Source organism: Chinchilla lanigera, unplaced genomic scaffold, assembly GCF_000276665.1.
Source record: "Chinchilla lanigera isolate Chin_1 unplaced genomic scaffold, ChiLan1.0 scaffold00014, whole genome shotgun sequence".
In the NCBI taxonomy this organism is placed as follows: Eukaryota; Metazoa; Chordata; class Mammalia; order Rodentia; family Chinchillidae; genus Chinchilla; species Chinchilla lanigera.
The window spans coordinates 16,960,806-16,984,230 of record NW_004955415.1 but is presented as its reverse complement, the minus strand read 5'-3'; positions in this window follow the sequence as shown (position 1 = coordinate 16,984,230).

Here is a 23,425-nt window from a genome sequence, read left to right as displayed (position 1 = left end):
AAAAGTAGCCTCCATTTGCGTGGCAGCAAAGCCTCCCGGGTGGCACTTCTGGGCTCCAGCTGCCGGAGCCAGCAAGGCCGGATAAGCAGTGAGTTCTGCGGATGGGTGATGGATGGAAGCGAGCTACAAGGCCCAGGAGTAAATGAGTCAGCTGCGTGGAGCAGGAGCAATGAAACAGGGGTATTCTCTTGAATTCTTGCTTATTTTGGGACGGGATGATGCTCTTCTCAGAGAGAGCAAATAAAGAGCTGGTGGAGGGAGTCAGACTTATGTAACCCATTGCTAAACAAGTGGATGACGTCGCCGAGGGAAAGAACACCTTCATTAAAGAAGTTAAATAGAATGGATGTAAACACCGCTGGCCTCCTGTCAGTGTGGTCAGTGACAGCCCTCAGCTTTACCACTCATTAGCTGTGTGAACTGGGGCAGCACTACTGGCCTCAGTTTCCTCAAATAGAAAAGGAAGGGGTTGCCCCAGGCAATGACCCCGGGCATGTTCCAGACCCAGTGGACCTAATGCTCTTGAATATCAACGATTGACCTTTTGATACCGGCTGTAATGACAATAGTGGTGAACATTTATTGAACGCCTTTCAGTATCAGGCACCCTTCTAGAGGCGTTAGCAATATTTTATCAGGACACATGATTTCATTGTTTCCTTAGAATAACTGCAGGAAGTAGAGGATATTACTATTCTGATTTTGCCTATGGGGAAGCTGAGGGTCCAAAGTTAAGTCTCTTGGACAATGTCAGGCACAGCCAGTAAGGGCTCAGCAGAAATGAGATGACAGGTTCACAATTGAGAAAAATTGAATACAGGGGCTCTTTGTGGAGATGTGGGCAGAGAAAGAAAGAATGGCCCAGCCACCGGGACCAGCAACAGCAAGGAGTTGAAGGGGGCACAGGGAGGACACTGGAGCCTGGGGAGGGCAGAAGCAGAGAGAACAGAAAAAGCAGGACACCGGGGAGCAGCGGAGGCCACGGATGAGCACAGTCACCAGTGGAACTAGAAAGAAGCTGGGAGGAGATGAGAGGAACACAAACCCCGGCTCCCTTCTCTCTCCCCCTGCCCTCTGACATTCTACTGAGCCTACTACTGCCTGGCACACCCGCCTGGGGCAAAAGCAGGCAGAGGAGAGAAGAGAACAGACCCAGGAGTCAAAGGAGAGGTAGCAGGAAAGGAGAGCCCGGACTTTGTGCTGCATGGCTCCCTCTGAGTCTAAACACGGCACCTTCTCACTTGGTCCGCTGGTGACAGATGCGCTAAAAGCAAAGATGCTTATTCTGCCCTATAACAGGATCGCAGCAACGGGGGAAACCCTGACTTCCTGGCCAGCCAATACCCAGGTGGTTCTAGTTGTTGATGTTAATAGCATCACAACAGGTCCTGTCATAGTGGCCTGACTGTGCCAAAGTGTGCTTCCCCCGGAGGCATATCAGGAGCCTGCCAGTGTTGCAGGAATGCAATGCTATATTACTTGTAAGACTTGTCACAGATAATCTAATAATGTTTAGCTTTGCAATATAAATTCCTAAAATGAAGCAAGCTCAAACAGCCACAGACACATGTAGATGCATACACTGTGGTTTGCTGTTCTGTGCATGGACCATACATACCCGCTACTCACCCTTGCACCCTCTTTCTATCTCCCCACACACATCTGCCAGCGGGCTCATCCCCCCCAGCCCATGTCCCGAAGTCCCTCCCACCCAGGCTGATGCCTCTGCCCGCAGCTACTTCTCCTCTCTTCACTTGGTGAAACCAGATTCCTTCTCCAGGAAGTGGGGCAAAGTCCAGCTCTCTGGGAAGCCTTCCTTACTTCCCTGTGAGCTCTCTTATCTCCATTCCTTTGCACTGACTTCTATAACAGTACTTAGACATTGTAAAGATTTCTGTTTGCTTCTGCACTGGACTGTGGACCCATGAGGAAGTGTGTTAGTTTTTTTTTTACAAAGAGGAAAAACATGAGCTAACATTTACTGAGCACTTATTAAACTGTAAGCACATGGATTTATTCAGTTAACCCTCATAGGAAGCCTAGGACCCAGGTATGATTTCTTCCCATTTTGTAGGCAAAAAAACTGAGCCCTAGCAAGAGTAACTTACCTAAAAGTTTATCTCACTGCACATAAACTTATGGATGCTTTTGAAAGTCATGTAAGTGAACAAGGTCTCTCAAATAAAATGTGTAGATAGCAGATTTTTATCTATGGTAGATAGTAAATATTTATCAGTATTGACAAAAATGAAGAGGAAAGCTGTGAAAACTCACAAAATGATTAGTAGAAAGCCAGTGAAAATTCAGACAAGAAATGCTACATAAATTTCAAAGACAGTTGTCTCATGAAGTATGAAACACTATCTGGTATCTGAAGTGAATCTCGGATCAAGTTCTGCAGGCACCCAAAAATAATCCTCTGGCTCTTGAAAACTATTCTCTGAGAAAATCATTATTCTACCCAAAAGCAAAGATGCTCAATTACTGAGTCATTAAACATAACAAGACAATACTATGTATCACTTCATAGCAAAAATGAACAGGAATGACCAAATCTCATGCACACCAGGTTTTGATATCTTCCAGCTCTGAAATCTTTGGGTGACTAAGTTCTGTTGCATTTGATCAAACACTTGTGTTATAAGTATGTCTGTGTGTGTGTATTTCCAACTTAGTAAATAAACATGGGGTGAAAAAAGAAAGTAGAAAATCAAGATATAAAAAGCAGAGATTTGGTTCCAAAGTAAAATGAGATTGCAACGTTTATCCCAACTGCTCTGTGAGAGCAGGATGCCGACTTGGAGGCACCTACCACCAAGTCCACACATAGAACAAAAAGGTCCTGTCCTCACCTGAGTATTCTGTGTCTGTGATGCCACAATTCTAGACCACAGAAGAAAAATATTTTTTTAAAAAAGAAGAGTAACTTCAAGTTTTAGATTGGCCAAGTTACATATGGCTTGATATAAGTGTGGTAAAATATTCCTATCCCATCTGCAGTTGATTATATTCCGTATATTAGTATGGTGGAATGCAGCCTTCCAGAAATGTGAGCAGAAAAAATAAGGTGAAGAGGGAGGTAATATTTCAACAGCTCCTAACAATTTGTGTCTCCAGATTCTTCTTTTTTTTTTGGTTTTTCTCCGGTACCGGGAACCGAACTCACGACCTTGCGCTTGCCAGGCAGGCGCTTTTGCCGCTGAGCTAAACCCCCAGCCCCTCCAGATTCTTCTTGTTGTATCTCTTCATTGGATATCCCCACCCATTTCCAGCACAGTGTCCCTAAGAATCACGGGATGCTGTGTAGTATTCATGAAAGGCTTCTCAGGGAAGTCTGAGTCCCTACAAGTTCCCCTGATTGCTACTGAGAAATGCTATTGAATATCATTCCTCACAAGGCCACCAGAGTTACAGCTACATGTCACTCAACCAGCAGGAAATTTTTCACCAACTTTCCCTCATTCACCTTTGAGGAAGGCCCCTAAATCCAGCCCTTCACATTTTGGCTTCTGCCTGTGTTTCAATCTTCACTTTCCCAAATCCCTGGCTATATTATACATAGCTTACTCCAAGGTCCCTGCTCAACCCTGCAAGGTGATTCAGCATTATCAGGTACACACCAAAGCAACAATCTTTAGAAGAAATGTGATGTTTAATGTTTCAAAGTACAGCATCCAATTCAGTTGTTAGTGGTCAAATCAGAAATGTGCCTCATGCTTACTTTATGATTTAACACTGATTGATATTCCCATGCACTTAGAAAGGGTCTCTTAACCATGCATGATCCCATTACTCCTTGGGGCCCCCAAGCATCTGAATCTGGTCTTAACCTGAACATATCAGGATCTTCCCTACCTGCCACCTCTTGCCTGTCCTTCCCCCCTGCTGGCAACAGTTTTCCTCCAACCCCACCAGCAGGCACTTTGTGTCTACCTGTCTTGTGCTTACTTTTCTGTAAACGCTCAACCCTCTCCACCTTATAGAACAGTTGTCATGACTGAATCTCTGCCCTCTTACTATACTCCAGGCGTTGTTTAAATGCTTTGAATGAATTTTAAGCCTCAAATATGTTTTTGTTATCTCCATTTAGATTAAAAATTTGAGACTCAGAATGATTAAGTAGCTTGCCCAAATCCACATAGCTAGCAAGTAATAGAGGTAAAAACAAACGGGGATTGCCCATTTCCACCACGGGCAGCTTCCCAGCCTCTTTATCCCTTGACAGTAGCCTTGTCTCACTTTGTTCCGAAGGTTCTGTTAGTTGTCTCATAACCTGTCTGTCTGTACTGCTGGAGTGCAAGCCTCTTGAGTGCAGGACCCTTTGAGAATTCTTTCTCAGCATCACAGCCCTGGGGAACCCCTGAGGAACTAGGAGTTAAAAGGGAAAAGGGAAAAGAGTTCTTCCAATAACCCTGGAGTCACTGTCAGACCTTGGGATGACGTTTTCCAGCGCTCTTCATATTTTCCATGGTAGCCTAACCCAGTTTCCCACTTTTCCTCATTAATGTTCAACTTCACTGCAGGGAAACAGCCTGACCCCATGCCTGGGAAGGCTGTGTGCGTTATGGTACATAAAAAAAGAAACCTTACAAATAGCAAGTGTTTTGAAAACCCTTTTACTATATTCCCATCTCCCCTACCTGCCTCCACCCAAAAAAAGCTGGAGTTATGAAACGCGTGCTAAATATTGAGCCATTAAACTTAGGAATATTGAGAGAACTGTTTTCTTAAAAGCTTATTTTTTTCAGCTCTCCTTGTTTTGCCCTGAGTGTTTTTAGCAGTTCAAACAGGTTGGGTTGCCCACAAGGAGTACGGCGCAGGGTTTTTCCACCCCGTAGCTTGAGGCATTCATTCCCACTTTAAACCTCTCTAAATTTATGTGCCAGTATTTTCCAAGGAGATGTATTTGTAGATATGTGCAGGGTAGAACGGGACATTCGCAGTATTGACGGAGACGGGGAGATGACAGCTGGGCAAATTCGAGGTTTCAAGCTTCATCCTCAGCCTGACCTCTGGCAGCAACAGAAATGTTTGCACTTGGCAAAGCTCGTTGTTCTCTCTGTGTGTGAGTGGGTGTGCGTGCGCGTGTGCGTGTGTGAAAAGGGGGGTGGGATTTGGCTTTTGAGAATATCATAAGAATTGCTGAGCTGAGTCAGTCCACACTCATCCATTCAGGGCTAGGCTCCTGTTGCTCACAGTTTGGGCTCTGAAAGAAACGTCGACACAACTTTTTACGTTATTGCCAGGTCTCTTTGTGGCTTTTATGACACTGCTCATCTCTTTCTGCTCCTCTTCTCCATGTCACCACTACTGTGATTATCTAACAAGAATGTATCAATTTTTCTTTCTTTTCTTTATTCAGGGGTTGGGGAGGGAGGAGATCAGGTTTACTGAGATATTTATTTACCTAATTTTAACATATGCATATAATCAGGTACCTGCACCGTAATCACGGTACAGAATAGTTCCTTTGCCCTAAAACATGCCTTGTGCTGTTTTCTCATAGCCAGTCTCTTCCACAGTACCCAAGCCCTGGCAAGCACTTTCAGGTTTTTGTCCTGATAGCTCTACTTTTTCTAGAATATTCTACAAATGGAACTGTACATGATGCAGTGTTTTTGCGTCTGGTTTTTCCCATGCAGCATAGTGTATTGGGGATTTGTCCATAAGGTTGCGTGTGTCAGCAGTTAGTTATTTTTTCTATTCTTAGTAGTACCCCATTAACTAGATGTGCTGCAACAAGTTACTGGTACACCAGTTGAGTGTTTCCATATTTTATCAGTTATCAATGAATCTTCTATAGATGGCTGGATATAATTTCTCTGTGAGCCTCAAATCTCATTTCTCTTGGGTGAATACTCAGGGGGTGAAATTGCTGTTTCATATGGTATATATATATTTAATGTTACCAGAAAGAACCAGAAGTTGTCAAAGGCCATTTGTCATTTCTTCATTCACTTAAGAGCTTCAAAACACTTCAACAGAGTTCCTGGTCCTGTTCGTTAATTCCAAGAACACATTGGAAAGCAATATATAGATGACATGAGCATAAAATGGATCAGATGACACGTGATCTTTCTTTAATGAACACAAGCATAGTAGATGAACTAAAGAGAGTTCATGGTTTACACTGGTGCAAATGTGTACACATACACATAGAATGGCTATTCTATGTGTCACTATTGGAAGATTTAGTAGATTTCATAAAACATTCAACAGTTAAGCATAAAATAAGCTTTGTATTAGATGATTTGCCCAACTCTAGACTAAGGTAAGTGTGCTGAGCAAGTTTAAGGTAGACTGAGCTAAGCTATTATGCTATGAGGTTAGGTATATTAAATTTGCTTGGACTTAAAATATTTTCAATTTGCAATGGGTATATCAGGTTGTAACCTCATTGTAATCCAAGGATCATGTGGTTTATCATTTCTCAGCATTTTTAGGCTATCCTTTGTCATAGAATTACAGCTAGAAAATGTTAACTCATCTCCTCTGGATCACTCTGTCCCCAGGTTGTGAATAAGTATTTCTGGCTCATGGGAGAGCCAGACCTATTATTATCACCTATTTCCCCATTTCCAGGAGGAGATGGGAAAGCCGGAGGAGTTGAAGAATGACCTGGAATTTAGATGTTCTAATACCTAATTCTCACTGTGACAATGACTCACTAGATAATTTAGGCACATCAACTCGGTGATCTGAGACTCAGTTTCCCAAAGTCTGAGATAGGATTTGCCTGTTGACTCAACGTCTTGCTTGGAATAAGGAAGATTATAAATAAGAAGAGTGTCATACAGGGGCATTGAAGCTGGTAGTCTCATGGCATCATGGGCCTGGGCACCTTTCTTCCCAAGAATGACAAAGGCCATTATTATACCATTCCCTAGATAGAGACTCTCATAAAGAGAGGTCACATGACCAGCCCTATAAGACATCATGAGTCAGAAGAGTTTAAAGAGTCCTTAGGACTCTTGACAACCTTTTTGAAGATCTCACTGACTCACTGAATCCCTTCTTTCTAGAATAATTGAAGAGTTGAAAATACTATGGAGCACAGAATTTGGCCTGTGTCAAAAATGTTAGTAAGTGAACTCATCTGTACATAGGACATCTTACCTTTAGGTGTCTTTTCTCCACCATCAAAATTCTTTAAGAGGGGCTGGGGATTTAGCTCAGCGGCAAAAGCGCCTGCCTGGCATGCGCAACGTCGTGAGTTCAGTTCCCGGTACCGGAGAAAAACCAAAAAAAAAAAAAAATAAATAAACAAAATTCTTTAAGAAACAGGTCTAGGATGTCCTTTAGGGGATCCAATGAATGAGAGAATCCTGTAGTGTATTATAGACTCAACCCATTCATTTCCTCTTGCACTTTCTTACCTTTGCTGTGTTCACCACCCTGACTTCCCATGGCCAAGAACTGTGTCTTTGCCATAAGACCACTGGTCTGCTCAAAACTGACATTGCCCTGAATGCTGCCAACCAATGACCATGAGTGATGGAGTTTTCAGCCTGGGATAACACTGAGGTATGTATTCTGTATAATTTTCCACTTTCCTTGGAAGTTTGAATTTTGGTCACCTGTGTGGAAAGTGCCTGAACTGTCTACCCTTTGTTTCCTGTCTTTTCCCCTCCTGTCAATCTCTTCTTTCACCTATCCATGCTGTATGTGCTATCCAGATGAGCTACTTGTTTTCAAATCCTTGCCTTGGGTGGCTTCTGGGAAGTCCAGACTAAGGCAGTCATCAACATTTATATTTATATATATGCACACATTTTTTTCCTGAAGGCATCCATAGTCTTTCTCAACTTCTGAAGAAGTATATGACTCATCTCAAATAATTAAGAACAGCGGGGGCCCCCTTCCCTGTGGCTTCTAAGGTGGAGAGAAGTGGGTGGGGCTGGGACCAGAAGACAGGGCAGGCACCTCTTCCCTCTTTCCCTGGAGAAGTTATGCTCAGATGGTTGTGTGGGAGGTCTTACCTTTGGCCTGTCTCCCCTCTAGCTTACCTCTAGGGCTAGAGATTGAACTTGGGGAAATCTAACCTGAAGGAGCACATAGATGGGTCTTTCCTACCTGCTGGATTTATGGATCTTCTGTGCAGGGCTTAGCGTGGTGTCTGCTTTCTTTTGCTCCACATCTCCTCTTCCTGCCCTGGTTTTATCCCTTTCCAGTTCCAATATAAACAATAATAATGATAATAAAAAACTTTGGTAACACATTCTTTTACTCCTTCAACAATCCCCCTTTTCTCCCTCTTTATATCCTATTGGGTTAGTATTATCCCCGAGTTATTGTAGACTGATTAGGCCTGCAATCTCCCAAACAAGTGGATGGTGAAGGCTTAAATGAAAGAGACAAATGAAATGATTTCAGGGCTCCAGGAGGATCAAAAACCCTCTCACAGAATTTGAGATTTTCTGGGGTTTAAGACCAAGAACTTCTCTAGGCAACCGGATTTATTATGTTATCAAACAAAGGAGGGGAATACTGAAGAAAATGCAGAAATCTGAGCAGGACCTTGGGAGTACTTTAAGGGCTTCTCCAAATAATATATTATCATTTTTTTCCAAGTAATACATAACGCTCATTTAAGAGAACTATGTTATCTCCAGGAAGGTTGTCACTGCAGGAGTGAGATGCCTGCAGTTACAGTCTTTATCTAGCTAATTGAGGTTGGAGCCAGGTGTCCTTAGTGTGGCCTTGTCTTGTCCTTTGAGGCTCCAAGGTTTCACCTGCCACTACAGGCTGCTATCTCCAGACAAGGGGCCTAGGCCTTGGGCAGACTTACAAGTAAACATGGAAAGCCAGTTGGTTAATATAAATCTTGCACAGAGCCACTTCGTAGTGGTCTCCATCAATATCCCTTTCCAGAGCCAGATCATTATTATTAATGATAATAATAATAATAAGGACATTGCTAACGCATTATTTTACCTCTTCAGAAATTTCCCCTACCTCCCTCCTTGTAACTCACTTCTCTCACAAGCCTCTGAATGTTACCTACTTGCTAGTAAACCAACCTGCAAGAACCTTAAATTCATGCTCATTAATATTTAACTGATCATGACTACTGTCTACACTATTGTTTATAATAACTAAGGCCAAATTAATTCCCAAAGACATTTTGACTTGAAGCAATATTGAAGCACAAGTAGAAGAAATAGGTTTTATATCTGTAAGGAATCTGAATAATTCTACATACCTGAGGGGAAATTTTCAGTCAAAGAAGTAAGGAAAAAGAGTTCATTGTTGAGCATTCTTCTAATAAAATATATGTTTCATCACCCAGATGGAGCTCTGATGATTGAATTTATATATGAATACATAATCTTACATGTAGACCAAAGACAATTATAAGTCTTACAAGCATATAGGACAGGCACAATTGCTTTTAACTGTCTATAAAAGAAGAGGTGTGGACCTTTCTAGAAAGGATTAGCAGCTAGGGGGTATCACTCAAATAGTTTTACTTGCTAATTTATGACCTGTGATTCTCTTAGTGGTACTTTGTCTTCGAGTTATTTCTCATGCACTGAACACACACGTGCGCACACACACACACAGAGCTTTCAAACCAAATGCACAATATTTTTTCAGGTCCAGTGTCGCTATCAAGGAATACCAAACATAACGGCAGACAGTCTGAGGCTCATTTTCTGCTTTCAAGGAGCTGCCAAAGTGTACAAAAGGAAACACTCTGATTCACAACAGGGCTTTTTGTCAGTTTACCTGATCTGAAATTCAACACTCTCATAACTCTTAACATTCTCACTTACTTGCCTGAGGAAAAAGGTGGGCAGACTCATTTTCCCCAGCACAGGGCTACTGTCTGGCTGACAAAGCCTGCGTTTGATCTTCACATGTCTAACCCTAGCCAAGAAACACAGATCAAATCCCACTTCTGTGACAGGGGGAGAAATACAGCCTTGCAACTTACTAAAGAAACGCCATAAATGCGGGCGCTGCAATGAGCATATTGTCAGCTGGAGCCACTGGCTTGTGAATAGAATCCAGTCATTGCGAAATAGCAAGAGATGTGGACACCACCAGTTCCACAGTAGGGAAAGAAGAAAGATCTATGCTTAATCATGCCACTTCCTTCAAGCACAATCGACAATCCAGTGTCCTCTATAAACTAAATAACACTACTATGTTTTAAGTTGAATGAGCTAGAATTGCTCATTCACTGCCTGGTAGCCACATGGATCTTGCTTAGAAGGACAAATCAGTTCTCAGAAGCACTCCCTTGCTCTTCACAAACAGGGAAAAATAGTTTGCTATAACTACGGTGGGTATGTTTGCTTATAAAACTAAGATCACCGGTGCTTCCAGATTCTTGGTAGGATTTTGCGCTAACTCAGAAGCATTTTTTGTGATTCCAGAGAAAGTTAAAGTATAGCCAGGTGTGGTGGGGCATGCCTGTCATTTCAGAACTCTAGAAGCTGAGGCAGGAGCACTGCATGTTCCAGCCCAGTGTGGAAAATTTTAGTAATTTAGTGAGACTTTATCTCAAAATAAAAAAATAAAAAGGGCTGGGGATATAGCTCAGTGGAAGGCCCTCCTTCCATCCCCAATCCCACAAAAAGAGTTGAAATGTGACAATATTTCAGACAGACAGAGTTTTTTCTTTTAATTAACTTTATTTACTCAAAATTTTCTCATTCTCCTTTATTCCTGCATTTTCCTTTCATCTTTTACCTTATCTCTACTTTTTATTAAAGTACAAAGTGGGCACACAAAGTAGAATACAACTTGATTTTCACTTGGTGAAAATCTAGGTTCTAAACACAGTTTAGAACCAGATCCCTGGTTGAAAACAGAAAATCACCAGCACCAAAGAAGCCACCTTGTCACCATACTTCTATCAAGCGTAAGCACTGTTCTAACTTCAAGGATTCATCTTGCCAGTTTTAAACTCTATGAACGGAATCAAACCAGTGTAATCTTTGTCTCTAGCTGATTGCTATTGCTCAGTGTTTGGTTTGCAAGATTCATTGTAGTCTGGAATTACAGCTCTGCCCTGTTCACTCCCATTGCTATGTTTATCGATGACAACTGACTCCATAGTTTATCAATGCATTATTGCATTTGTGTATATTTAGATGATTTCGAGTCTTTGGCTTTTACAAATTGTGTTACTGCAAACCTTTTTTAAGAAGTCTCATGATGGGGGCTGGGGATTTAGCTCAGCGGCAAAAGCGCCTGCCTGGCAAGCGCAAGGTCATGAGTTCGGTTCCCGGTACCGGAGAAAAACCAAAAAACCAAAAAAAAAAAAAAAAAAAAGAAGTCTCATGATGATCAAAAACATGCATTTCTTTAGGAAATATGTTCAGGAGTAGAACTGTTGGGTCCCATGGCGAGTTCAATTTCAGTACACACGATGAAACAGTCTTACAAAGAGCTTGACACTTGGTAGTTTTTTTCATTTTAGTCATTCTTGTGTGCACATTCTTTTATTTTTAACAAGGGTCTTTTTCTTTTTCTTTTCTTTTCTTTTCTAAGTTTGTTTTGGTTTTAGTTTTGGGAACTATGTCCTGTTCCAAAGAATGTCCTAGATCCAAGCAACCAGACCCTGCTCTTAGAAATTTATTCTATAAGAGCGATGGAGAGTTAAAACAGCAATACAATTTATCATGGTAAGAGACACAATAAAGGTAAATGAGAAGTACAGTGCACACCCCACAGAGGAATTGATCTACTCCTCTAAGAAGGTGAGAAATGATCTCTGAGCTGGCTCTAGAGGGATGAGATGGGTTTAGAGATGGAGATGGGTTGGCAAATAGAGAAAGAGACCAGCCAAATGTTCTGAGTGGCTGCAGCACTAGGCTCATGCTAAGGGAGTGTGGGGGAAAGTAGGGTGAAAGGTGAGTCCAAGCCCAAAGGAACATCTTGGGATTGCTACAGGAGAGAACTGAGCACTTTTTCTCTTAAGTCTTTGTGAAGTTAGAAAGGTGTTTAAGCAGGAGGGAGAGTAATTTGATCAGAATTTCAAGGTAGGTTACTTTTAACCATATTGAGTTTGCAAAGGCAGAAGTTCCCAGTGGCCTTCACACCTAACCTGCTGTCACACTGTGGTGTAGCTCACTGTGTAAGGCTCTATCACCTATAACTGTGGGTTTAGTCCTGCCCTAAAACTTACTGGCTATGTGATGCTGGTGACTAAGCTTTGATTTTGTCAACTGTATGATGGTAGGTGCAACATCCCCTACCTCCTGGAGCAGTTGGAGAAAGATTATCCAAGCATAGGCCTCAGCTCCAAAGCTGGCAAAACATAAGAGCTCTGGAGGTGTTAATTACTAGGTTAAATGAGAACATAAAAAAAGTACCTGAGTGATGACTTATGCTTTTCCTGTAGAACACCATGGGCATTTTATGCACAAGAGCGGAAGGATAATAAAGTTGCCATGCTTGAAAACATCCTATGATTCTAATTATGAATGCATGTGCTCAACAAGCTAGCATCATGGGCATTCTTCATACAACATGGAAAGATAATATACTCAACATGCTTGAAAACATTATGATTTTACATGCATGTATTCAATAAATAAGCATTATGGTTCTCAAGGAGACAGGCCTTATGCTGGATACTGTAAACGGAAGGGTAATGGCTAGAACTATTTCTGGTTTGTGGACACATGATTACTCAGAGTGACTAGTGCACTTGACTTCTGACCCAAAGAAGTATGGAGAAAACACTTGATCCTGTCTGGGATAGCCAAGAGGGATTTCCTGGAGATTACAACTACACAGAGATGTGAAGGGTGAACTGAACAAAGGGTATATCAGGGGACAGAGGGATGACATGACACTTAAAGAGAACAGAATTTGTTAGAAATAGTAATACAAAGAGTTTATCTGAGGCTGCTCATTCTGGCTGCAGTGTGATAATGATATGACAGTAAGAAAGCATCTAATACTTCATTTAATAATTCTTTATTGAGTACCAACTTTATGCCAGGAAGTGTTTAAATTACTGGAGATGCAGCAATGGACATGTTCTTGCCATCTTGGATTTTATATTCTGCTTGTTAGGAGAGATAAATAATAAATAAATATGAGTAAATAATAAAACGACATGCAGTGCTAGGTGACAGAAAGAACACAGAGACATAGAATGACCATGTGGATGGGTTGATAGAAGAGATCGGTATGAGGACGTTATCTCCAAAGAGGTGAAAGTGGAGCTGTGGTTTTAAAAAGAGCAGGGAAAGAAGAAGGAACTGTAAACCCAAGATTAAGGTAGACCTGAACTGGAAGGCTTAGATAGGAGTTTGGGAATGTAAGCAAGCCCAGGTCATGTAAAATCTTGGAGGTCAACATCATATGTGGATTTCATTTCACCTGCAGTGGGAAGTCAATGGCGGTCAAGCAGAGAAAGGGCGTGCCAGAAACCCTGTTGTCTGGGAGATGACATTGCAGTAGGGCAAAGGAGAAGCCTGTTTAGCAACCTGAAGTGTTCTTCAAGGTGAGGTCCAGTATCTCTTTTTACATTAATGAGATCTAGACATGAGGAACATGTACATAGCTTACAATCCAGCTAGTCAAAGGAAAGGGAGGCCCATTTTCATGTTGGAAGACACTAGACTATCCTGACAACCTCCTAAAAATGTAGTGGTTTTAAATTTCTGAATAAAGATGTAGCCAGTCAAAAATACCCATCGCTACTTGTCTGTCAGCCTCCATGGGGGAAGCTATGTGGTTCTATTTGTCTTAAATGAGTTTAAAGCAAACGAAAGCATTTAAGATTTTAATCAAAATGGAAAGGATAGAATAAAAGGAGCCAGGCACCAGTAGTTACTTTTGTTACTTTTTCTGTGGCGCCATTAAGGGAATTTTAGATGAAATTGCCCCTTCAGCTTCCTGGAAATGCTTAGAGCTAGGGTGATGGATTCCTTTCCTTGTAGCCCTCCCTGTATGTCCACTGTGAGTGGAGCCTGGCTTGTTTTCATCTTGCTGGGCAAGTGTCAGAATATGTGACCCCTCCTCTATTCCCCTGATCTCGCAGTAGAAAGAGATATCCTTATGTCCATATTACAGACTACAGAAAATGGATGTAAGAAACATAACTTGGGGCCAGCGTATAGTTTGGAAAACATTTCATTCTGGCTGTCTCTACCATTTACCCCACAGCTGGTTCATATGATTCATGTTAGAAAAAAACTTCCAACTGTTCAGGAGGAAAGGCTAGGATATAGAAAATATTGAAGAAAAATTCAGATGATCTTATTTCTCTGGATTTAAAAAAAACTTAGGGACCTTTGGCCATACAGAGGAAATAAATAATTTCTAATTCGGACATCTCTGAGGACGGTGGTTTCATTGAAGGTAAAATAAGAAACACCTACAATTTTGACCTTAATACATGTACGGGTGCTCCTATCTTGGTTATTTTCAATATTCAGTGGAGGACATCTGGCATATTCTGTGACCAGCTGTGCAATTTACCGGGCCACATCAAAGTGTCTGTCCTTTGTCAGTCAGTGAAATTCTGGAAACCCATTATTCACTACTCACTGAGCTTTACAAACAAATTTAATTATTAGTTTAAACAAAAGACAATTTTACTGAAAAAAATTACACAATAAGTTTCCAAGCAAAGGGGTACTAAAGTTTCAGATTGTCTTTACTGCTCAGGTCTTCATGGACATGGTTTAATAGCCATTTCCATTTTTTCCTGAAAACCAAAGCTACAGAAGCATCTATTAAATCACTTCGAGATCATAATTCTAAGTCAAATAAATCAGAGGCAGATGTTAAATATCACATCATTTTTTTAGAAGAGAAACCCAAAGTATAAATAATTTAAAGAGAAAAATGAAAGATAGATAAGAAGAAGCAGGGAAGTAGACCTTTTTAAGGTGGGAAGAGAATCTAGGGATGGATGAAAAGGAGGTGGGGAAGTAAGAATTAAGGTGTAATGCACGCACCGCCCCCCATGATGAGTATATTCAAACGCGTACTAACAAAAAAATAAAATAAAACAAAGTTTCTAAGACACACCAGCGTTTCAACAAGCCTGTGAATCTAATTAACATTGTGTGTCTCCTCTGCGATGTTTCTACTCAGACCAAAAACGCACTAAAACCTTGGCTCTGGGCTTCTACCCAAAGTAATCATAAAGTCCTTTTTTGTCTTCAGCTTTTTGTCACATTTTTGTTCCACATAAGTGATGTATTTAGACATCTGAAATATTTACCAAAATAATAATACTTAACATACTTATCTTGATAATTAAACTTAGCCAATTACTAGAGGATAAATTCTAAGCTCATTACTCAGAAGCAAGCTTCTTTAGTTGATTTAGACATTTCAGCTGTGATAGCAGCAACTGTAAGTTTGATTCTGTAGTGAGATCCTGGCTGTCCAAGTCACTCATGAGTAACATCGGGGTGGACCTAGACATTAGCGCAGTTCCTTTATTTTCTTCCCTGCCCTACAATTTAATTTATGCCTCCCTATTTGTTTTCAGCAAGTTTGCATTTTCACTCAAATATTCTTTTAGATTTTGTTTAGTCTTATAGTCAGAGATAATATATCATCAGGCTAAATGTAATTGAAATTAAATTAGTAAAGGGCCTGAAATGTTTTTCATCCAAAAATGTACAGTGCGATTGTTAAAAGAATAGCTCTGTACCTCCCATTAAGTGCTTACTACTGTCCCCCATTATTGCTAGGTGAAATTTTTCTTTCTTATAGTCCTCACCTCCCATTCCCTCCTTCCCCCAAAGCAGTCCTCCTAACGTCAAAAAAAAAAAAAAAAATCAGATCTATCCTTTTGGGAAGCTTCTTCTGTTGGTTAATAAATATTGATGGGTAATGATGCCAGCCAGACTAGAACTCCATTTAGGGTTTGCTTTGTTTGTTTTTAGTTAAAGAATAAGCACACATTTTTTATTTTCTCCTCTAAGAATATGTTTGATGTGGTCCATAAACGCTTGAAAATTGCTGGATATTTTAAGGAGTCTCTGTAGTAGGAATGTACTGTCGATAAATGCGATGTACCCTAAGACCGCGTGAGTGTCATCATTTATATGACACACAGGGACACTTATGTCTTTATTTGTTTATATGCCCTAACTATCCTTAGAACAAAGTAAGTGCCCTGAGAGGGAGCTTTCCAAATGAAACCCTCTAATATTTGAACATCACCTAATGATTGTTAAGTGCTTATTCTCTTACATAGGAAATCTCCATGTCTGCTACATGCATGTATCCTCTGAATTAAATTGCTGTGTATTCATGGTAAGTGTTGCCAAAATTACTCATGTAGTTTTACAGCATTAGAACAAGGGAAAAATACTTTGACTTAGCTTAATCCAAGCTCTTCTATAGTTGAGAAAGCTGAGAAGCAGGAAAGGCACATTAATTTCTTATGAACTCCATTAGTTAGTTATTTATTGCTCCTTAAAAAGAGATTTAAGGTAATTGACAAATAGAAGACAAGAGAAGAGGAAACAGAATAGGTTCTAAACAGTGGATCAGGTACTTAACTAGAGCCCAGAGTTCTCACAGACGGCTCAGAACAATGCTTCAATCCACTACACTCTTAATTAGAAAGCAAGACTACCAACTTGGTTCCACAACTCCCACATTGGTTTTAAACTGTATATAAGATGATTATTTAAGATGAAGCACCCCTCCCACTTCTGACAATCTCTCTTTAGAAATGACTGCCCTGTTACTCACCATCCCTTATGATATTCTTGCTCGTCTTGCCAGGCACTGTATACACACCTGCACCTCACTGCTTCAGCTTCTGTCTGAGCTCAGAGGGCAGAGGGCAGCTTTACATCCGCTAGCCTTCCAGGCCCTTGGCAGAGTGTCACAGAAGCAGCAATCATCAAAAACTGTTAAACACGAAGAAGAAGAGAAAGAGGCTAGAATGATTGCTGTGTGCTCTTGTTACCTGCCTGGGGGCCATTTCACTAAAAGATGGTGGCCATGAGTTATGTTGAATCTACCATGTTTCCCATCCTTAAAGGCAGGAGAATATAACAAAGTCTTCTTTCAAATGTCAAAATACAAGCAAAAAATACTTGATTTATTTTAAGACGTAACTACTGGAAGAATTTATTTTGTTTTGTTTTGTTCCAAAGTCTTCAAACAATTGTTTCAACATTTTTAGAGCTTTTACCCTATGCCAGGCATTATTCTAAGTGCTTTGTATGTACAGACACGTTCAATGGCCAATTTAAGTCTTTATCTAAAGCTCTCATTTGGTGTGAGGCAAAAGTGCCCAAGATTTAAGAAGATCCCTTCTTTGCCCCCGTACATTCTTCTCTTTGACGTGTTGAACTTTTCTTCCTTTTCACTTTCCTTACTACTACCCGCATCATTTGCTGGCAAGAAACTGTCAATGTTAGCGCACCTTTGAGTGAATTCTGATGTGGCTATTTGGCAACTGTATTGATAACTGTTGAGGCACATTTGCAATAAAGGTTTGATACCTAGAATCCCTTCTAGAAATGGCAGCCTAGGTGATATCCATTGAAATGAATGACAGTATTCTTATTCCACTGGAATTTAAAAAGAAACCAAAGATTCACAATAGAAAATGTTTTACAGTGATAAATTCCCATTGCATGGATCAACCCATACTATTGTACTCACAGAATGTAATGTAACCATCTAGACCCTGTGAAGGATTGTGTAAGCAATACCCTAGCTTTAAATCATAAATACACACCTCTACAAATATTGTGGAGGTATAAATATTTACTACTTATCAGCCAGGATACTATAAACATATAAGTTACTAGCTTGGAAAATTTTTTTAGTTTTTAAATATTCATATTAGCATGCAGTAAATACTTGTAGCAGGAAATTAAATATTATAATTAAAGATGCAGGCTCACAGAAATACACATAAACATATATATCATCGATGTACACACACATACACATCCAGTGTATTAGTTCTCTATTGTCAGAGTGATGCTACAGAAATAACTTCACTCATATGCATTGACTGAACACGTCTGCTGCCTGGCAGGATTGGCTGATCTAGACAGCACTTGACTGAGCAGGTCTGACCTCTACTAGGTTATGAGAATGTCTCTGTTCCTGGTGACTTTGCCCCTCCTCCTTGAACTTCTGGGCTTGCCTGGGCATGTTCTTCTTATGAGGATGCAGAGAGGAAAGAGTAAGCAAATCTAATCATACAAACACTTTAGCAAGCACATTCTTTAGTCATAATTGCTACCAATCCCATTGGCCCTCTCAAGGGTGAAGAGCAGCACACATCCACAGTAGAAGAGCACCATATGCAGGGTGAAGAGCAAAAATACAGAAAGGAGCAGGGAAGCGGGACCAGAGTGGCAATTTCTTATGCATATACTGTTTATGTACTCAGCTTCACCTCGATTTCCCTCACAGGTGATCTCTTTACACCAGAGGCATTTGAAAGCCTACTCTTCTTTCCTAGTAACTAAGGTGCTAACATCAAGCATGGGAGTAGCCATCAAGTGTTAGAGATTTTACCAAATAGTAACTACTCTTCAAAGGATTTTTTTGGTCATTGCCTAATTTAATTTGTACAACTTAGAAAGGAAAGTTTTCATAACAGGAATGTACACGATGCTCTGAGCCACTTTCCTCATCACTGGGACAGACTACTTAACATTGGAAACTCAGAGGAGAGAGGTCTTAATTCATGTTCAGCAGGTTTAAACACAGAAGTGGACTGGCAGGAGGGCAGGGGTGGAGGAGCCTTGCTCACATTATGGGGGCCAGGAAGCACAGAGAGAAAGGAGGAACTGGCAAGGGAAATAGATCCTTCTAGGCCACGCCCCCCATAATCCACCTCTTCCAATCGGACCCCACCTACTCACAGCACATTCAGTTGTGAACCTGTGATTCAGTCATCTTCCAAAAGACCGGCTATGAGTGTGTAAGGCCTTTAAGGGACATTCTTGATCTGAACTGTAGCAGTGACATTAATCTCATTTTAAAGATCAGTGACTAAAGCTCAATCAGGTAACTCAGGCAATACTTGGAGAAATGTAGATTCAAACTCCATTGCACAAGATTCCCAGGCTCTTGCTGTTATTTATATGTATGTTACCTCTTATTATACTAAAGCCTTCCAGCACTTTCCAACACTGTTCACTACTCTGCTTCCTGCCCATTAATCTCTGAACTGGTCTCATGTATAGTGCACCTTTATCTAAAATGCCAGTGTCTTCTACTCTCTAGGCATCCAAATTCTCTCTACGCTAAAATGTTGACTTCAAAATCCTACTCCTAACATTCTGGTGGAAAAAAAGCTTTCTGACTTCTGTCCTCCCATTCCTGCAATCTATACCTGTCCATAACACTGGCAATCGTGTTCCCACTTAGGATTACTGAAGTCTGTAGGTTGACAAGCTGAGAAAAGAAGGCAAACCTTTATATTCCCTCCTAGCACTTATCTCACACTCAATTTTTAACAAATGAATTATTAGACATCAATTTCCTACTTCCAAATTTGGACTGAACAATGACTGGTCATGGAGAAGACAACTTCCTCAGAAAGTCATTTCTTCTTGCACACAAAATCCTTTGGGAATTGGAAGAAAATTGCCCACATATTCCTTCGAAGAAGACATTTCATTGCATATAAAGAACGGTTTATGACCAAAAGGATTAGGAAAAAGGGATCTAACTAAGGCAAAGAGGGATAAATAAAAAGCAGGGTAGGGTGTACAGATGAGAAGGAAGTGAGAAGGGAGAGTGACAAGTGGGCTGAATGTTCATGTGCTCTCCTAATTCATATGTTGAAATTCTAACCTTTAATGAAGGTAGAGTGCTCATATGTTAAGTCCCTTATAAAAAAGACCCCCCCCAAGAGATCCCTCACTCTTTCCATTATTTAAGAATACATGGAGAAGACAGCCATCTCTAACCTGGAAGAACTTCCTCACTAGAACCAGACTGTGCTCCTAGCTTGATCTTCAACTTCCAATCCAGAATAATGAGAAATAAATTTCTGCTGCTCTGTGCCACCCAGTTTATGGCATTTCTTATAGCAGCCTGAACTGACTGAGACACGATTCTAGGCAAAGGGGCGAGGAGGTGGAAGAGAGAAGGAGAAGAAGAAATGTAATCAAGCAGGGAGTAGGAAATCAGAAGACAGATAACAGTCAGAGCAATGTGGAGCTAGGATATTGAAGATAAGTCATTTGGAACTGCTCCAAAGAGGACAAAAGTGAGCAATCTTATTTCAGTGTGTGGGTGGGTTTTCTAATGATGCAAGAAACCATTCAGATGTGACCATGGTCTTGAAGGCAATGATGATGTGTCCATCCCTGAAACAGGACTTTTGCCTAAGTGTATTTAGTTTTTGTTCAATACATCTTATCCTTGAAACACATTTTTCTAATCTGACAGAAAGAAGGATTTCTGGAAATCACTTAGCTATTTAATCACATATGGTATCTCAACTTTTCCAGCCCTCTTTGCCAGTATCAGAGAGGATTCGCTGAAAGATCATCAGCCAGTCTAGTACTGGAGCTCATCTGAAATGTCCAGAGACTAAGTGATCCACATAAGGCTTCATGTGAAATTTAAGGCACTTTGAGGATGGAGTGTCTTCTCTGATCTCTGGTTGAAATCCCACACTCTCCAAGAGCAATAACCTACTTCCTTCCTTGGCTGTTTCAACCTTCATATACTTATAGGCAGAAACATTTCCCTTGGAATCTTCCAGGAGTTTCATAGTCTTCCTGAATGTGTCCTAGGGTGATTGTTAAGACACCCAGAAGGCCAAAAGGATTTGATTTATTTAATCAATGAGCCCAGACCCAAAGGCATTCCTCTGTCTCTTGAAATTGTAGCCAAGTTAACTACTCCCCTCCTGCAATGAGGTGCCAAATGTGGAGATGGTATTCCAGGTGAGGCCTCACCAGGATACTGGGGAGTGAAAATGTTCCTTTCACAGTAGGAGACATGGAGTCATTCCTCCTGCTGCTAGAAACAAACCAAGCTCTTTCCACCCTACTATCACGTTGCAGACTCCTATGAAATTTGCCCTGTGTCATATTCCTCTGGATCTTTTTCTGGCCCCACTAATTTCCAGGTTCTGAACTCCCATGGAATATCTGCATTTCTCATTAATTTCCACAGATGTATTTCCCTTTTCTGTAAGTGGAATCTTGGCATCCTGAGCTTGGTCTAGATTTCTAACCTACAGACCTTATGTACATTACTGTGGTCTTGGAGGACATTCTCCTTCGCCTCATTTCATCACTCTCAGGTAATGAACTTGGCCAATTGAGGCCGGGTGAAGTTGAGCTCAGTCAGCAACATGTATGCTCCCTTACTCACTGGGGTGGCTTCTTACTGTCCATCACCTCTTGAGTCATCAGTAGATGGACTGGCCTCTCCCCCATAAGATTTCATCAGTGGCAGCCCCTTAAAGCATGCATGTAAAGAGCTCTAATTTTGTATTCTGTCATACCAGGTACAACACATTTATTGAACATATACTAACATTATTTAACAACACACTCAGATCAACTATTTCATTCAGGTACCAGAGGGTACAATGTTCTGCTAAGCAGAGTTGAAAAGCAGACACTGCATTCCTTTCACAGCTTCATTCTGGAAGAGAATGTTTCCATTCCCTCATACACCCATGAAGCGCCCCACTCTGCAGGTCCACTATAAACTCCCATAGGACAAACTGGCCAAATGGAACTTCCTAAGTGGTTCTATGAGCTGTTGAAGGGTTACATGCAAGAAATGTTCCATGATCAAGTGAGATGGGGGACATTTTCATACTCTGTCTTCCTCTTGGAGAACATACATATGCACATTAAAGTTTGAAAGAAGGTAGGATATATGGAAAATTATTTTACTTAATTCAAACCAAAGTCGTCTATTTACAATGGCTCATTCTAATTCAAATACACAGGACAAAGATTACTAATGAATGAGTGTATTAGATTTCCTTGTCAGCCTGCTCACCAGTGAAGATCTGGGGTTTTTTCCACTCAGCTTCTTTCACTGTCCCCACACTCTGGGTTGCTTGACATGCTTTTCTGGGATTTGTTCATGTAAAGTGAAAGAGTAGGAGCTTCTTATCAGCAGTTCAAAGGATAAAGCTTTGAAAAATATTATGTGTTCCAAAAGGGCCACACCAATATATTCCATCCCATGCACTCTTCTTATACTGTGACTTCTCATTAGAGATGGGATCTCTGTTCACTTCTCTTGAATCTGGGCAACCTCTGTTACCATTACAATTAGCTAAATATTGCTGCAGAAGTGGTGTCATGCATCTTCTGAAGCTAAATCCTAAAAGCAACAGGGCACTCACTTGGTACCATCCCCTCCCCTGCCCCCAGCTTCCATATTGTAAAGAAGCTCAGTGTACATGGAAAAACATGGAAGACTACATGTAAGTTTTCTGGTCAAGCTAAGCTACAGGTAAGTTTGTGGCCTAATCTAGGACCTCAGCTAGAAGCTAGTACCAGCTGTCAGACATGTCATCCTTTGGATAATTCCAGGGCTCCTCTTGAGCTAGTTAATGCTGACTGCAGCAGAGATAAAGCCTGCTCCACTTATAGATCATGACCAAAATAACTGTATTGCTTTAAGGCACTAAGATTTGGGGTAATTTGTTGTGCAGCAGTAATACCTGGGGAAAGTCTTGGAGAGAAGGGGATGGGTCAGTGTGATTTAGTTAAGTTTTAGGGATGCATTTTGATGGGAGTAATTACCAATCAAAAACAAATGACTCCTCATAAGACAGCAACTGTTTTCTATGCTTGAAATGCCTTTGAAAGTTCCCTGGAAATTATGGTTTCCTTTTCACTTATCAAGAGAAAACATTTCAAATATTTATCATATTCCCTCTTGGCATACTCTTTACTCAGTAGTTTCAGTAATTCCAGAGGGGTCATGGCCTGGGCCTCCAACATGTCACATGGCTGGCTCCCAGACCTCTGCAGAATAAGCTGAACTTGCATCTCTGAAGAGAAGCTCTCCTGCTCTTCTAACCAGGGATTTCCTATCTAGGCTCTTTCACAGCATTCTTCTGTGTATAAAGGATTTCACTGATGAGTTTTTATTAGCTGCCTCTTCCCAGTAAATTGTAATTGTTTTTACTTTCTTTATTCCTCATTTAACTCCCCATACAATGCTCAGCTAGAATAAGTATTTGTTGGATGAATGGACAGCAATGAAAGGTAACTGAAGTTTCCTGCCCTGGCAGATGGGAAACTGGCTTCTGGTGCTGGCTTGTACTGGTAGCGGTACAGATAGAGAAGTAAGGTCTGTGTACTCTGCACCTTAGCTGTAGTCTGGGTGGTAGACAGATAGCTTCTAAAAGTCCCTCTCTCCTACCTTCCCATAGTTCAAACTCTTGGGTATCTCACATGGCCTGGAGTTCAACTTTAGCAAATCTTTATACTATTTAAGCAGATTTTTTTTTTTAACCACA